We start from the raw sequence: 16,646 nt of genomic DNA on the forward strand, positions 1-16,646 counted from the left end.
TACTCCCAGAACAAATGAGCAAATGAGAAGAGGTGCTTTAGTAACCTAGAATTAAGATATTTTAGGCAACGTGACATTTTTTTTCACTTTTGCTTCATTAATAGAAAGCTAAATTGAATGTTCAGCTTTACAGTCATGTTAGTGTCAGAACTTCCAGATTAGCTGTCATCAGACCACAGACTTTCTAAAATGTTTAATGTGTCTAAGGCATCTGCAGTATCCCCAATATGTCAATTATTTCTAGCAGAATAAAAGCATCATAGTTTGCTTTAGTGACACAATGGAAATATTAACAACTATTTTCAGAATGGAATAAGAGATGCTAAAAGTATCACTCTCATGTCTGTGTAAGGCTACTTTCACACTAGTGTTCGGGGTTCCGCTTGTGAGCTCCGTTTGAAGGCTCTCACAAGCGGCCCCGAACGGATCCGTAGAGCCCCAATGCATTCTGAGTGGATGCGGATCCGCTCAGAATGCATCAGGATGGCTCCGCTTGGCCTCCGTTCCGCTCAGCAGGCGGACATCCGAACGCAGCTTGCAGCGTTCGGGTGTCCGCCTGGCCGTGCGGAGTCAAACGGATCCGTCTAGACTTACAATGTATGTCCGTGCCTGCATGGGTCAGGTATCATTAAAGGTTTTAGGGTTAAAGCTAAAGGGTTTAGGACCGAACAATAAATTTAGACAATATATCATACTTTTTTGTCCATTAATAATTATGCTTGCTTACATGTAGTTGTGACAGCTTGTTACATAAATAGTGGTTTGAAAAAAGACCTAAGTCCATCAAATTCAACCATTTTATATTTAGAGACCTAAAGGGATCCAGAGAGAGACACTTTTTAATGACCTAATTCGCCATAAAATAGAAATGGTGCCCAAAACTCACCATTGGTTTGTAAAGTGTCATTCCTTTCTGATACAGGACGGTATCTTGTTGGCTTTCAATGCAGCAGACTGGCATTGCATGCTATAATTTAGTTTCTTATCCACAATTACACCCAGATCCTTTTCCATTGAAGACTCATCCCTGATCCAAGCATGTTATACTGTAAAGCAGCGTATTATCATCATTAAACCTCAGCTACCATTTTGCCGCCCATTAGGTCAGGTCATCTGGGCCACTTTGTAGGGACTGTATTTTCTCATCTTCAAATACAGAAAAATTTGTATTAGTGCAAGTTCCACTTCTGCATCATTTCCAAACAGGTTAAAGGGAATCTGTCCGCTCTGAAACACCCCAAAACTATAGTGGAGTGTGCTCCGACAGCAGTAAGATAGACTGGAGAGGACTCCTGAGCTCTAACATATAATGGACTCAAGGAGGAGTCCTCTCAATGCATTTTACTGTTGGTTTGTGAGAGCACAGCGTCGGAATGCAAGTGAGTATAAAGATATAAATGACATGACCGTCTTTGCCATCACTTACACTATACATCATCTACTCTAGTTTGGGAGGTGTTTTAGAGCTAACAGATTCCCTTTAAACAATAATGGTCCCAGTAAAGGACCTGGGGTGCTTGACTTATAACATTAGACCTTTTTGAATATGACCCATTTATGGCTACTCTTTGATTACTGTCTTTTAGCCACTATTGGATCCAATAACACATTGTACTGTCGTCTCTAGACCAGTTGAACTTAATGTCCTAAAAACTCATTTGTGAGAAAGCTTGTGATTTGTGATCATTCCAACCAGTGAGATACATAATACAGAGTGGGCACCACATTGTAAGGGCTCATGCACACGACAGTATGGCTTTTTCAGTGTTTTGCGGTCCATTTTTTACGGATCCGTTGTTCCGTTTTTTGTTTCCGTTGCGTTTCCGTTTCCTTTCCGTTTTTCCGTTCCGTTTTTCCGAATGCCATATACACTGCGTGCAGAATTATTAGGCAAATTAGTATTTTGACCACATCATCCTCTTTATGCATGTTGTCTTACTCCAAGCTGTATAGGCTCGAAAGCCTACTACCAATAAAGCATATTAGGTGATGTGCATCTCTGTAATGAGAAGGGGTGTGGTCTAATGACATCAACACCCTATATTAGGTGTGCATAATTATTAGGCAACTTCCTTTCCTTTGGCAAAATGGGTCAAAAGAAGGACTTGACAGGCTCAGAAAAGTCAAAAATAGTGATATATCTTGCAGAGGGATGCAGCACTCTTAAAATTGCAAAGCTTCTGAAGCGTGATCATCGAACAATCAAGCGTTTCATTCAAAATAGTCAACAGGGTCGCAAGAAGCGTGTGGAAAAACCAAGGCGCAAAATAACTGCAACTGAACGGAGAAAAGTCAAGCGTGCAGCTGCCAAGATGCCACTTGCCACCAGTTTGGCCATATTTCAGAGCTGCAACATCACTGGAGTGCCCAAAAGCACAAGGTGTGCAATACTCAGAGACATGGCCAAGGTAAGAAAGGCTGAAAGACGACCACCACTGAACAAGACACACAAGCTGAAACGTCAAGACTGATTTTTCTAAGGTTTTATGGACTGATGAAATGAGAGTGAGTCTTGATGGGCCAGATGGATGGGCCCGTGGCTGGATTGGTAAAGGGCAGAGAGCTCCAGTCCGACTCAGACGCCAGCAAGGTGGAGGTGGAGTACTGGTTTGGGCTGGTATCATCAAAGATGAGCTTGTGGGGCCTTTTCGGGTTGAGGATGGAGTCAAGCTCAACTCCCAGTCCTACTGCCAGTTTCTGGAAGACACCTTCTTCAAGCAGTGGTACAGGAAGAAGTCTGCATCCTTCAAGAAAAACATGATTTTCATGCAGGACAATGCTCCATCACACGTGTCCAAGTACTCCACAGCGTGGCTGGCAAGAAAGGGTATAAAAGAAGAAAATCTAATGACATGGCCTCCTTGTTCACCTGATCTGAACCCCATTGAGAACCTGTGGTCCATCATCAAATGTGAGATTTACAAGGAGGGAAAACAGTACACCTCTCTGAACAGTGTCTGGGAAGCTGTGGTTGCTGCTGCACGCAATGTTGATGGTGAACAGATCAAAACACTGACAGAATCCATGGATGGCAGGCTTTTGAGTGTCCTTGCAAAGAAAGGTGGCTATATTGGTCACTGATTTGTTTTTGTTTTGTTTTTGAATGTCAGAAATGTATATTTGTGAATGTTGAGATGTTATATTGGTTTCACTGGTAAAAATAAATAATTGAAATGGGTATATATTTGTTTTTGTTAAGTTGCCTAATAATTATGCACAGCAATAGTCACCTGCACACACAGATATCCCCCTAAAATAGCTAAAACTAAAAACAAACTAAAAACTACTTCCAAAAATATTCAGCTTTGATATTAATGAGTTTTTTGGGTTCATTGAGAACATGGTTGTTGTTCAATAATAAAATTAATCCTCAAAAATACAACTTGCCTAATAATTCTGCACTCCCTGTACAGTATACAGTAATTACATAGAAAAAATTGGGCTGGGAATAACATTTTCAATAGATGGTTGAGCAAAAACGGAACGGATACGGAAGACATACGGATGCATTTCCGTATGTGTTCCGTTTTTTTGCGGACCCATTGACTTGAATGGAGCCAAGCACCGTGATTTGCAGACAAGAATAGGACATGTTCTATCTTTTCACGGTACGGAAATACGGAAATACTGAAACGGAATGCACACGGAGACACTTCAGTTTTTTTTGCTGAACCATTGAAATGAATGGTTCAGTATATGTACCGCATACTGAACTCAAAAAACGGCCAGTATACTGAACGCAAAATACTGTCGTGTGCATGAGCCCTTAGACGGAGTTTGTCTACACATGCTTGTACAGGATATGTTTGGAAGCATCTAAAGAAGGACTAAAGAAAACATACGGCTCATTAGGGAAAAGAAAACTGGATCTGTCAAATGGACAGTGAGTGACTTTTTGACGGGTTAGCTTTGGCAACACCGAAAAATAAAAAAAAAGAGCAACACAAAAAGACAAAACATGTATTAAAGAATAATGAAAATTTAAAGCCAAATTATTAACATTTTTTGGGGGGGGGAATTTTAATACCAATGACCTACTTCTAATCAACTTTTTTAAGGGATCCCAGTGCTTTCTCCAGAACAGGGCCCCTGAATTGAACAGAAAGTAGATATACATGCCTCTGTTCACAGCTATGAGAGTTCGGAAAATAGCCAAGCACCAACTCGCCTATTTCTGTCAATCCCATAGCAATGAATGGATAGGTGGCTGCGCTTGCGCAGTGCAAACTCTATTCACTGCTATGGAACCTCCGAAAAACAGCTGAGCACGCTTACTTGCCAATTTTCACAACTCCCAAAGCAATGAATAGAGAGCATGCAGTGTATAATCTGATCTGCCGGGGTCCAACTGTTGGGGTCCCCACAAATCATGAGAATGGGGGCCTGCGTTCCCCCATTTTAATAGAGCGGCATACACACGTCTGCTACTGCTCCATTCAGCGCTATGGGACTGCTAGAGATAGCTGAGCACTTGTACGCAGCCATCTCCAGCAGTCTTATGGAGTTGAACGGAGCAGTGGACATGCATGGATATCCGCTCCTCCATTCAAAAAGGTGAAACACAGGCCACGGTTCTCGTGATCAGTGGTGGTCTGCAGCCGGGGAATGTGGATGGAGGATCAATTGTGGTGATAGGACAACTCCTTTAATGAGCCCAGATTTGTCATAAAATATTTTAAGGCAAATTCAAAAATTACAAAAAACTTGATAAGAGTTACAAGAAATGTTTACTGGAGAAAGAGTGTTTAGTCACATGAAAATCATGTCCGTTATATAGCTCTGTAGGTGTCCTAACCGTGTTTAACACTGAAAATGGGAATACCCTGTTTGTCAGATGGAGATGACACCTAAAGTGATATTATTTGCACTTTAAATAAAGTGTTAATTGTCTTTCTTAGTTGGCTCTTCCTGAGCATTTAAAAGGAACAAGAAGAGGCATGCATGACATTCCATATGGCTTGTAAATGCATTATTGGACATTCATCGGTGGTTTTCAGTACAATGGATGCATCGTGTAATTAACCTGGTTCTGAGATATTTAAAGAAAGAACTGGACTGGGCAGCACATTTCACTTATAGCACTCTCCTTCCCCAAAACTTTTTTTTTTTTTTTTTTAAGTCTTGGTACTCTGTTAGGTCCAGGACAAGCAGAGTAAGGCCTCTTTCACACTTGCGTTGTCCGGATCCGGCGTGTACTCCACTTGCCGGAATTACACTCCGGATCCGGAAAAACGCAAGTGTACTGAAAGCATTTGAAGACGGAACCGTCTTCCAAATGCTTTCAGTGTTACTATGGCACCCAGGACGCTATTAAAGTCCTGGTTGCTATAGTAGGAGCGGGGAGCGGTATACTTACAGTCCGTGCGGCTCCCGGGGCGCTCCAGAATGACGTCAGAGCGCCCCATGCGCATGGATGACGTGATCCATGCGATCATGTGATCCATGCGCTTGGGGCGCCCTGACGTCACTCTGGAGCGCCCCGGGAGCCGCAAGACGGTAAGTATGCTGCTCCCCGCTACACTTTACCATGGCTGCCAGGACTTTAGCGTCCCGGCAGCCATGGTAACCATTCAGAAAAAGCTAAATGTCGGCTCCGGCAATGCGCCGAAACGACGTTTAGCTTAAGGTCGGATCCGGATCAATGCCTTTCAATGGGCATTAATTCCGGATCCGGCCTTGCGGCAAGTGTTCCGGATTTTTGGCCGGAGCAAAAAGCGCAGCATGCTGCGGTATTTTCTCCGGCAAAAAAACGTTCCGTTCCGGAACTGAAGACATCCTGATGCCTCCTGAACGGATTTCTCTCCATTCAGAATGCATTAGGATAATCCTGATCAGGATTCTTCCGGCATAGAGTCCCGACGACGGAACTCTATGCCGGAAGAAAAGAACGCAAGTGTGAAAGAGCCCTAAATAAAGAAAGAGCATGGGCTAAGGTAAAGGAGAGATTTATTGCTGGCAGTAAAGGAATAGTGATGAGCGCCGGGGCAATATTTGAATTTGCAATATTTTGCCAATATTTGGGCGAATATTCGTCATAAATTAGCGAATTTGAGAATTTGCGATTATTTTCTTGATTCCGAAAATCGGCAAGGTAATAAGCGCGTATTGCGTGCGCAATACAGGCGTGGTTCACTTTTGCTACATTTTTCAAGCTGCTAGAGACTGGAGAAAATGGTTGGCACGGCAGAACATTACAATAGCTTTATATGCAGATAGAGGGCTACAATATATTTGCGATTGCGCAAATAGGCAATTAATGATGCGCATATTTTGGCGCAATACATGCAGCTTCACATTTAGCAGGTCTGACTACATATTACCGAGTATTGTTGTGAACTTGTGACATCACAGCGCTATGTCTGTAGCATGTATGTATGGACAGCAGAACCTATCAGCTACACTATATCAGGATATAACCTACACTGACTATCTCCCAGTAACTATCTGTATTATACACTGCTCAAAAAAATAAAGGGAACACTTAAACAACACAATGTAACTCCAAGTCAATCACACTTCTGTGAAATCAAACTGTCCACTTAGGAATCAACACTGAGTGACAATCAATTTCACATGCTGTTGTGCAAATGGGATAGACAACAGGTGGAAATTATAGGCAATTAGCAAGACACCCCCAATAAAGGAGTGGTTCTACAGGTGGTGACCACAGACCACTTCTCAGTTCCTATGCTTCCTGGCTGATGTTTTGGTCACTTTTGAATGCTGGCGGTGCTTTCACTCTAGTGGTAGCATGAGACGAAGTCTACAACCCACACAAGTGGCTCAGGTAGTGCAGCTTATCCAGGATGGCACATCAATGCAAGCTGTGGCAAGAAGGTTTGCTGTGTCTGTCAGCGTAGTGTCCAGAGCATAGAGGCGCTACCAGGAGACAGGCCAGTACATCAGGAGATGTGGAGGAGGCCGTAGGAGGGCAACAACCCAGCAGCAGGACCGCTACCTCCGCCTTTGTGCAAGGAGGAACAGGAGGAGCACTGCCATAGGCCTGCAAAATGACCTCCAGCAGGCCGCAAATGTGCATGTGTCTGCTCAAACGGTCAGAAACAGACTCCATGAGGGTGATATGAGGGCCCGACGTCCACAGGTGGGAGTTGTGCTTACAGCCCAACACCGTGCAGGACGTTTGGCATTTGCCAGAGAGCACCAAGATTGGCAAATTCGCCACTGGCGCCCTGTGCTCTTCACAGATGAAAGCAGGTTCACACTGAGCACATGTGACAGACGTGACAGAGTCTGGAGACGCCGTGGAGAACGTTCTACTTCCTGCAACATCCTCCAGCATGACCGGTTTGGCATTGGGTCAGTAATGGTGCGGGGTGGCATTTCTTTGGAGGGCCGCACAGCCCTCCATGTGCTCGCCAGAGGTAGCCTGACTGCCATTAGGTACCGAGATGAGATCCTCAGACCCCTTGTGAGACCATATGCTAGTGCGGTTGGCCCTGGGCTCCTCCCAATGCTAGACCTCATGTGGCTGGAGTGTGTCAGCAGTTCCTGCAAGACAAAGGCATTGATGCTATGGACTGGCCCGCCCGTTCCCCAGACCTGAATCCAATTGAGCACATCTGGGACATCATGACTCGCTCTATCCACCAACGTCACGTTGCACCACAGACTGTCCAGGAGTTGGCAGATGCTTTAGTCCAGGTCTGGGAGGAGATCCCTCAGGAGACCGTCCGCCACCTCATCAGGAGCATGCACAGGCGTTGTAGGGAGGTCATACAGGCACGTGGAGGCCACACACACTACTGAGCCTCATTTTGACTTGTTTTAAGGACATTGCATCAAAGTTGGATCAGCCTGTAGTGTGTTTTTCCACTTTAATTTTGAGTGTGACTCCAAATCCAGACCTCCATGGGTTAAAAAATTTGATTTCCATTTTTTTATTTTTGTTGTCAGCACATTCAACTATGTAAAGAACAAAGTATTTCAGAAGAATATTTAATTAATTCAGATCTAGGATGTGTTATTTTTGTGTTCCTTTTATTTTTTTGAGCAGTGTATATATAAGCTAACTATCTAATGAAATGATACAGCAAAGCACAGAGCACAGCAATGACACTTTTGTCTCTCTCAGATCTGCAAAAAACTGCAGAAAATGGCTGCTGGGGAGGTTCTTATATAGTAAGGGGTAGGCAACTTTCCTATTGATTGCTAGGGATGTTGCTAAGCTCTGACAAAGACATTGATGCCTTCTCATTGGCCCACAAGCAAGAAGCAGGGAGGGATCATGGGTTCAGGTAAAAAAAAAATTGAATATTCGCAAATAAGAATATATAGTACTATATTCAAAATCTTCGTGAATTCTCGAAGTGGCGATATTTGCGATTAAAATTCGCAATTCAAATATTCGCACCCAACACTTTAAAGGAAAGTTCCTGTAGAAAACTTGCAGGGTTAATACTTCACAGACAGATCCAGCTCCTCAGTTATAAGCAGGGTCAGGGTTGTGGCTAGAAAAGGTGAAAGTAGAGGTTCGTTCGAATTGATTATTGGGGTAGGGTAGTCGGTCAGTTTGAATTAAACATTAGTAGGTAAATGTATTACAGATAGGCAGATGAAAGTGCAGATATATATAGGTACATATTGGAATCAAATAATCTAAAATCATAAATGGTCTGGACATCCATGATGATCAGTATAAAAACCAAAGTTTTTAAATTATGATTTCATTTATGAAGGGAAAAAAACTATCCAAACCAACCTGGCCCTATGTGAAAAAAGTAATGGCCCCCTAAACCTTATAACTGGCTGTGCCTCCCTTGGCAGCAACAACTGCAATCAAGTGTTTGCGATAACTAGCAATGAGTCTTTCACATCTCTGTAGAGGAATTTTGGACCACTCTTCTTTGCAGAACTGTTTTTATTCAGCCTCATTGGAGGATGTTTGAGTATGAACGGCCTGTTTAAGGTCATGCCACAGCATCTCAATCGGATTTAAGTCCGGACTTCGACTAGGCCACTCCAAAACCTTCATTTTGTTTTGTTATTCACCCATTCGAAGGTGGACTTGTTCGTGTGCTTCAGATCATAGTCCTGCGGCAGAACCCAAGTACACTTGAGCTTAAGGTCACAAACTGATGGCTGGACTTTCTCCTTCTCCAGGATTTTCTGGTGGAGAGCAGAATTCATGGTTCCATCAATTACAGCAAGTCGTGAAGCAGTCCTGAAGCAGCACTACCAGCACCTTGTTTGACTTTTGGTATGATATTCTTTTTCTGAAATACTGTGTTAGTTTTACACCTTCCAAAAAGCTCCACTGTGGTTCACTGTAGTCCCAAAGCCTTATAAATGGCTTTGTAACCTTTTCCAGACTGAAAGATGCCAATGACTTTCTTTCTCGTCTGTTCTTGAATTTCTTCAGATCGGGGTATGATGTGTTGCTTTTTGAGATCTTTTAGCCTACTTCATGCTGTCAGACGGGTTCTATTTAAAGGGTTTCTGTCACCCTGCAAAACTCATTTTTTTTTTTTGGGATAGTTAGATTGCTCATAGTGCGATATAGCAGAATATAATGCTCTTACTTACTTTCATGCGGCCGATTCTTTATAAAACGAACTTTTATAATATGTAAATGAGGGCTCTACCAGCAAGTAGGGCGTCTACTTGCTGGTAGCTGCTGCAGAAATCCGCCCCCTCGCCGTGTTGATTGACAGGGCCAGCCGTGATCTCCTCCTCCGGCCGGCACTGTCAGTAATTCAAAAATAGCGCGCCTCGCGTCATTCGGCGCAGGCGCTCTGAGATGAGGAGGCTCGTATCCTCAGCACTCCCTCAGTGCGCCTGCACCGATGACATCACCGAAAGAGAAGACGTCATCGGCGCAGGCGCACTGAGGGAGTGCTGAGGAGACGAGCCTCCTCATCTCAGAGCGCCTGCGCCGAATGACGCGAGGCGCGCGCTTTTTGAATTACTGACAGTGCCGGCCGGAGGAGGAGATCACGGCTGGCCCTGTCAATCAACACGGCGAGGGGGCGGATTTCTGCAGCAGCTACCAGCAAGTAGACGCCCTACTTGCTGGTAGAGCCCTCATTTACATATTATAAAAGTTCGTTTTATAAAGAATCGGCCGCATGAAAGTAAGTAAGAGCATTATATTCTGCTATATCGCACTATGAGCAATCTAACTATCCCAAAAAAAAAAAATGAGTTTTGCAGGGTGACAGAAACCCTTTAAGTGATTTCTTGATTCTTCAGGTCTGGCAGTCATCAGGCCTGGGTGTGGCTAGTGGACTCAAAAACTATCGTTAATCACAGTTAATTCATGGAGGGGGCAATTATTTTTTTCACATAAGGTCAGGTTGTTTGGGATAGCTTTTTTCCCTTCATAAATTAAATTATCATTTAAAAATAGCTTTTTTTGTTTACTCAGGTTATCTTTATCTGATATTCAATTGTGTTTGATAATCTGAAACATTTAAGTGTGACAAATGTGCGAAAACAAAATAAATCTGTAAGAGGGGGCAAATACTTTTTCCCAGCAATATATATGCGTAGATATATATATATATATATATATATATATATATATATACAGTACAGACCAAAAGTTTGGACACACCTTCTCATTCAAAGAGTTTTCTTTATTTTCATGACTATGAAAATTGTAGATTCACACTGAAGGCATCAAAATTATATACATAACAAACAAGTGTGAAACAACTGAAAATATGTCATATTCTAGGTTCTTCAAAGTAGCCACCTTTTGCTTTGATTACTGCTTTGCACACTCTTGGCATTCTCTTAATGAGCTTCAAGAGGTAGTCCCCTGAAATGGTTTTCACTTCACAGGTGTGCCCTTGTCAGGTTAATAAGTGGGATTTCTTGCCTTATAAATGGGGTTGGGACCATCAGTTGCGTTGAGGAGAAGTCAGGTGGATACACAGCTGATAGTCCTACTGAATAGACTGTTAGAATTTGTATTATGGCAAGAAAAAAGCAGCTAAGTAAAGAAAAACGAGTGGCCATCATTACTTTAAGAAATGAAGGTCAGTCAGTCAGCCGAAAAATTGGGAAAACTTTGAAAGTAAGGGCTATTTGACCATGAAAGAGAGTGATGGGGTGCTGCGCCAGATGACCTGGCCTCCACAGTCACCAGACCTGAACCCAATTGAGATGGTTTGGGGTGAGCTGGACCGCAGAGTGAAGGCAAAAGGGCCAACAAGTGCTAAGCATCTCTGGGAACTCCTTCAAGACTGTTGGAAGACCATTTCAGGTGACTACCTTTTGAAGCTCATCAAAAGAATGCCAAGAGTGTGCAAAGCAGTAATTAAATCAAAAGGTGGATACTTTGAAGAACCTAGAATATGACATATTTTCAGTTGTTTCACACTTGTTTGTTATGTATATAATTCCACATGTGTTTTGATGCCTTCATAGTCATGAAAATAAAGAAAACTCTTTGAATGAGAAGGTGTGTCCAAACTTTTGGTCTGTACTGTATATATATATATACACACACACACACATATAAAATAAAAATAAAAATTGCAAATACAGTGTTTTATTTCTTCCGAGCACACATTAAGGATACTAAACAAATGTTCATGTTTTTTAAAGTGAACAAACAGTATGTGTTAGTCAATGTACTGAACTGAAGGAGCTGTCCATGGTTAAAAGAAAATCTCAAATATTTGTCCAAAAGGCATTACACCTATGTAAAACCACAAATAAACATTGTAAGTTTCCCTATTTCATCTGTGTTATAATAACATCCTTTCAAATTAAAAATGACCTCTGTAACTGAACTGATTAAAGGGTACCTGACCTTTTTTTTTTTAAACTGGTGAGTTTGAGTGGTGAGTTCTGAGTGTCAAAGAGGTTGTCCAGCAGGGAAAAGACAATTCTTAAAGTGCTCAGAGTGGGTTCAAAATAAAATAAAATAAATGATATCTCACCAATCACCAGCCGCACTCGTTCTCCCATTCATACAGTTACTGCATCCCTACTGGTCTCAACTTCCAGGGTCCATCTCGACAAACAGGAAACACCTGCTCAGCTAATCAGTGGCTGAAGCAGCGACCTGCCTTAGCCTAATTTTTTCAACCCCTTTGTGGGAAACAATGTAACTGTACAATATCTGCATGTAGGAAGTGTATGGAGTGGGCTCATGAACTGAGACGACTTCATACACAGTGGGTGTATGAAGTGCTTAAAGGGTTTTTATCACCTCATTTTGACCTAATTAGCTATCAGACACTAGCGATCCGCTAGTGTCTGCTCTACCAAACAATGCTATTATAATACCTTTGTGTGCATCCGTTTGCCTAAAAAACGAACTTTTATTGCTATGCTAATGAGCCTCTAGGTGCTATGGGGACGTCTTTTCAGCACCTAGAGGCTCGGTCTACTCACATTCTATGCCGCCCCGCTCGTCCTTTAAGCCCGCCCATCTCCTCTTGAATGCCATCCTCCATCTGAGCCAGCGGACGAATTCTCGCGCCTGCACCGTGCGCGTCTGTATTCAGCGCAGGCGCAGTGAATGTCTGACCGCTGCCTGCACAGACATCTCGGTCATCGGCGCAGGCGCAGTGGAGATGTGTGTGCAGGGAGCGGTCAGACATTCACTGCGCCTGCGCCGAATACAGACGCGCACGGCGCAGGCGCAAGAATTCGTCCGCTGGCTCAGAGGGAGGATCGCATTTCAGAGGAGATGGGCGGGCTGGAGGGACGCGCTGCTAGAACTGCTAGAATTGCTGTTTTTTGCTCATTTTACATCCCCAAAAATCGTAATAAAAATGCTCAAAAATTCAATGTACAGTACTCCAAAATAAAACAAATAAAAACTACAGATCACCTTGCAAAAAAATTGCCCTTAAAGTGGTAAAACATAATTTAAAAAAAAGTATAAATTTGGCATTGCCATAATTGAACTGACCCACACAATAAAGCTTTCATGTCATTTTTACTGCACAGTGAATGCCATGAAAACAACCCCCCATAAAATGGTGGAATTGTTTTAGTTTTTTTCTATTTTCACATTACAAGTTATTTTACATTGTTTTGCAATACATTATATACAACAATTTGCGAAGAGAAAAAAAAATAAAAAATTTAATTTCTAAAATTGTCTGGTTCTGGAGGGGTTAACCTACTTTGAGCCTTTTGGAAATTCTTTTTCCTGCTAGAAACCCCTTTAGGAACGCTACTGATAGCTGGAAAACAAACAAACTTATTCAGAAAAATGGAACAGATTTTCAGTCCCAGAAATTTCTGCAGCATAATCTGCCATGTGTGAAGGCACCTTTAGGCTGCATTCACACGTCCGTGGAACACGGTCCGTGTGATACCGGCCTGGATTTCTTCAGAGAGCAGGAGCGCACCGCATCATTGGTTGCTATGACGCCGTGCGCTTCCTGCTGCCGCGGCAGTACAGTGGTACACTGGTATGATCTATACTAGTGTATCACTGTACAGCGGTGGCAGCAGGAAGCGCACGGCGTCATAGCAACCAATGACGCCGTGCGCTCCTGCACTCTGAAGAAATCCAGGCCGGTATCACACGGACGTATGAATGCAGCCTTAGGCCAGTTTCACACTAGCGTGTTCGGTGCGGGAAACGCGCTCTGTGTGACGGACACATTTCTCCAGATCAAACACTGCTCCTTTGACCCGAACTCACAGCATCATAATGTACTATTCCGGTCTTAATAAATGTCCTCCTTAGTCTCTTTTTACCAAGTTGTTTCCCCACCGTAGGGAAGGTATACATAGAAAAAACATGTGATACATTTTTCAACACAAAATTTGAGGGTTTTTTTTTTATGGAAAGCTGTGGGTTATCACAGGGGCCATGCTAATCTTCTCTGTATATTTCCAATTTTAGTATATGTGCTGCCGAAATAAGGACAATGTAAGATTCTTTTAAAAGTCTGATGTACAGTCGTGGCCAAAAGTTTTGAGAATGACACAAATATAAGTTTTCACAAAGTTTGCTGCTAAACTGCTTTTAGATCTTTGTTTCAGTTGTTTCTGTCATGTAGTGAAATATAATTACACGCACTTCATACACTCACCTAAAGAATTATTAGGAACACCTGTTCTATTTCTCATTAATGCAATTATCTAGTCAACCAATCACATGGCAGTTTCTTCAATGCATTTAGGGGGGTGGTCCTGGTCAAAACAATCTCCTGAACTCCAAACTGAATGTCAGAATGGGAAAGAAAGGTGATTTAAGCAATTTTGAGCGTGGCATGGTTGTTGGTGCCAGACGGGCCGGTCTGAGTATTTCACAATCTGCTCAGTTACTGGGATTTTCACGCACAACCATTTCTAGGGTTTACAAAGAATGGTGTGAAAAGGGAAAAACATCCAGTATGCGGCAGTCCTGTGGGCAAAAATGCCTTGTGGATGCTAGAGGTCAGAGGAGAATGGGCCGACTGATTCAAGCTGATAGAAGAGCAACGTTGACTGAAATAACCACTTGTTACAACCGAGGTATGCAGCAAAGCATTTGTGAAGCCACAACACGCACAACCTTGAGGCGGATGGGCTACAACAGCAGAAGACCCCACCGGGTACCACTCATCTCCACTACAAATGGGAAAAAGAGGCTACAATTTGCACAAGCTCACCAAAATTGGACTGTTGAAGACTGGAAAAATGTTGCCTGGTCTGATGAGTCTCGATTTCTGTTGAGACATTCAAATGGTAGAGTCCGAATTTGGCGTAAACAGAATGAGAACATGTATCCATCCTCTGATGGCTACTTCCAGCAGGATAATGCACCATGTCACAAAGCTCGAATCATTTCAAATTGGTTTCTTGAACATGACAATGAGTTCACTGTACTAAAATGGCCCCCACAGTCACCAGATCTCAACCCAATAGAGCATCTTTAGGATGTGGTGGAACGGGAGCTTCGTGCCCTGGATGTGATCCCTCAAATCTCCATCAACTGCAAGATGCTATCCTATCAATATGGGCCAACATTTCTAAAGAATGCTATCAGCACCTTGTTGAATCAATGCCACGTAGAATTAAGGCAGTTCTGAAGGCAAAAGGGGGTCCAACACCGTATTAGTATGGTGTTCCTAATAATTCTTTAGGTGAGTGTACGTTTCAAAGGCTTTTATCGACAATTACATGACATTTATGCAAAGAGTCAGTATTTGCAGTGTTGGCCCTTCTTTTTCAGGACCGCTGCAATTCGACTGGGCATGCTCTCAATCAACTTCTGAGCCAATTCCTGACTGATAGCAACCCATTCTTTCATAATCACTTCTTGGAGTTTGTCAGAATTAGTGGGTTTTTGTTTGTCCACCCGCCTCTTGAGGATTGACCACAAGTTCTCAATGGGATTAAGATCTGGGGAGTTTCCAGGCCATGGACCCAAAATGTCAACGTTTTGGTCCCCCGAGCCACTTAGTTATCACTTTTGCCTTATGGCACTGTGCTCCATCATGCTGGAAAATGCATTGTTCTTCACCAAACTGTTGTTGGATTGTTGGAAGAAGTTGCTGTTGGAGGGTGTTTTGGTACCATTCTTTATTCATGGCTGTGTTTTGGGGCAAAATTGTGAGTGAGCCCACTCCCTTGGATGAGAAGCAACCCCACACATGAATGGTCTCAGGATGCTTTACTGTTGGCATGACACAGGACTGATGGTAGCGCTCACCTTTTCTTCTACCGGATAAGCCTTTTTCCAGATGCCCCAAACAATCGGAAAGAGGCTTCATCGGATAATATGACTTTGCCCCAGTCCTCAGCAGTCCATTCACCATACTTTCTGCAGAACATCAATCTGTCCCTGATGTTTTTTTTGGAGAGAAGTGGCTTCTTTGCTGGCCTTCTTGACACCAGGCCATCTTCCAAAAGTCTTCGCCTCACTGTGCGTGCAGATGCGCTCACACCTGCCTGCTGCCATTCCTGAGCAAGCTCTGCACTGGTGGCACTCCGATCCCGCAGCTGAATACTCTTTAGGAGACGATCCTGGCGCTTGCTGGACTTTCTTGGACGCCCTGAAACCTTCTTAACAAGAATTGAACCTCTTTCCTTGAAGTTCTTGATGATCCTATAAATTGTTGATTGAGGTGCAATCTTAGTAGCCACAATATCCTTGCCTGTGAAGCCATTTTTATGCAACGCAATGATGGCTGCACGCGTTTCTTTGCAGGTCACCATGGTTAACAATGGAAGAACAATGAATTCAAGCATCACCCTCCTTTTAACATGTCAAGTCTGCCATTTTAACCCAATCAGCCTGACATAATGATCTTCAGCCTTGTGCTCGTCAACATTCTCACCTGAGTTAACAAGACGATTACTGAAATGATCTCAGCAGGTCCTTTAATGACAGTAATGAAATGCAGTGGAAAGTTTTTTTTGGGATTAAGTTAATTTTCATGGCAAAGAAGGACTATGCAATTCATCTGATCACTCTTCATAACATTCTGGAGTATATGCAAATTGCTATTATAAAAACTTAAGCAGCAACTTTTCCAATTTCCAATATTTATGTAATTCTCAAAACTTTTGGCCACGACTGTACATGTCACATATGAACACTGCAGAAAAACACAGCAAAATGCAAAGTGTGACCTTGCCCGGCCTCCCCTCCCTCTTGCAGTTCTCCCTGGCAACCATTCACAGCCAAGAATCTGATAGCCAGAGTTCTCCCCATACAAATGTGC

The 16,646-nt window shown here is 42.9% G+C and overlaps 1 protein-coding gene and 1 non-coding gene across 3 annotated transcripts in view; both read right to left on the minus strand.

The window, feature by feature from the left end:
* RGS6 (regulator of G protein signaling 6) overlaps positions 1–16,646 on the minus strand; it is a 436,918-nt gene that overhangs the window by 235,440 nt on the left and 184,832 nt on the right. The gene's annotated exons all lie outside the window — the stretch shown is intronic.
* LOC120982625 lies at positions 13,754–13,861 on the minus strand. The gene has a single exon (XR_005774956.1). It is a non-coding gene; the product is annotated as a U6 spliceosomal RNA (small nuclear RNA).

The sequence above is a fragment of the Bufo bufo genome, chromosome 11 (genome assembly GCF_905171765.1).
Source record: "Bufo bufo chromosome 11, aBufBuf1.1, whole genome shotgun sequence".
Taxonomy (NCBI): Eukaryota; Metazoa; Chordata; class Amphibia; order Anura; family Bufonidae; genus Bufo; species Bufo bufo.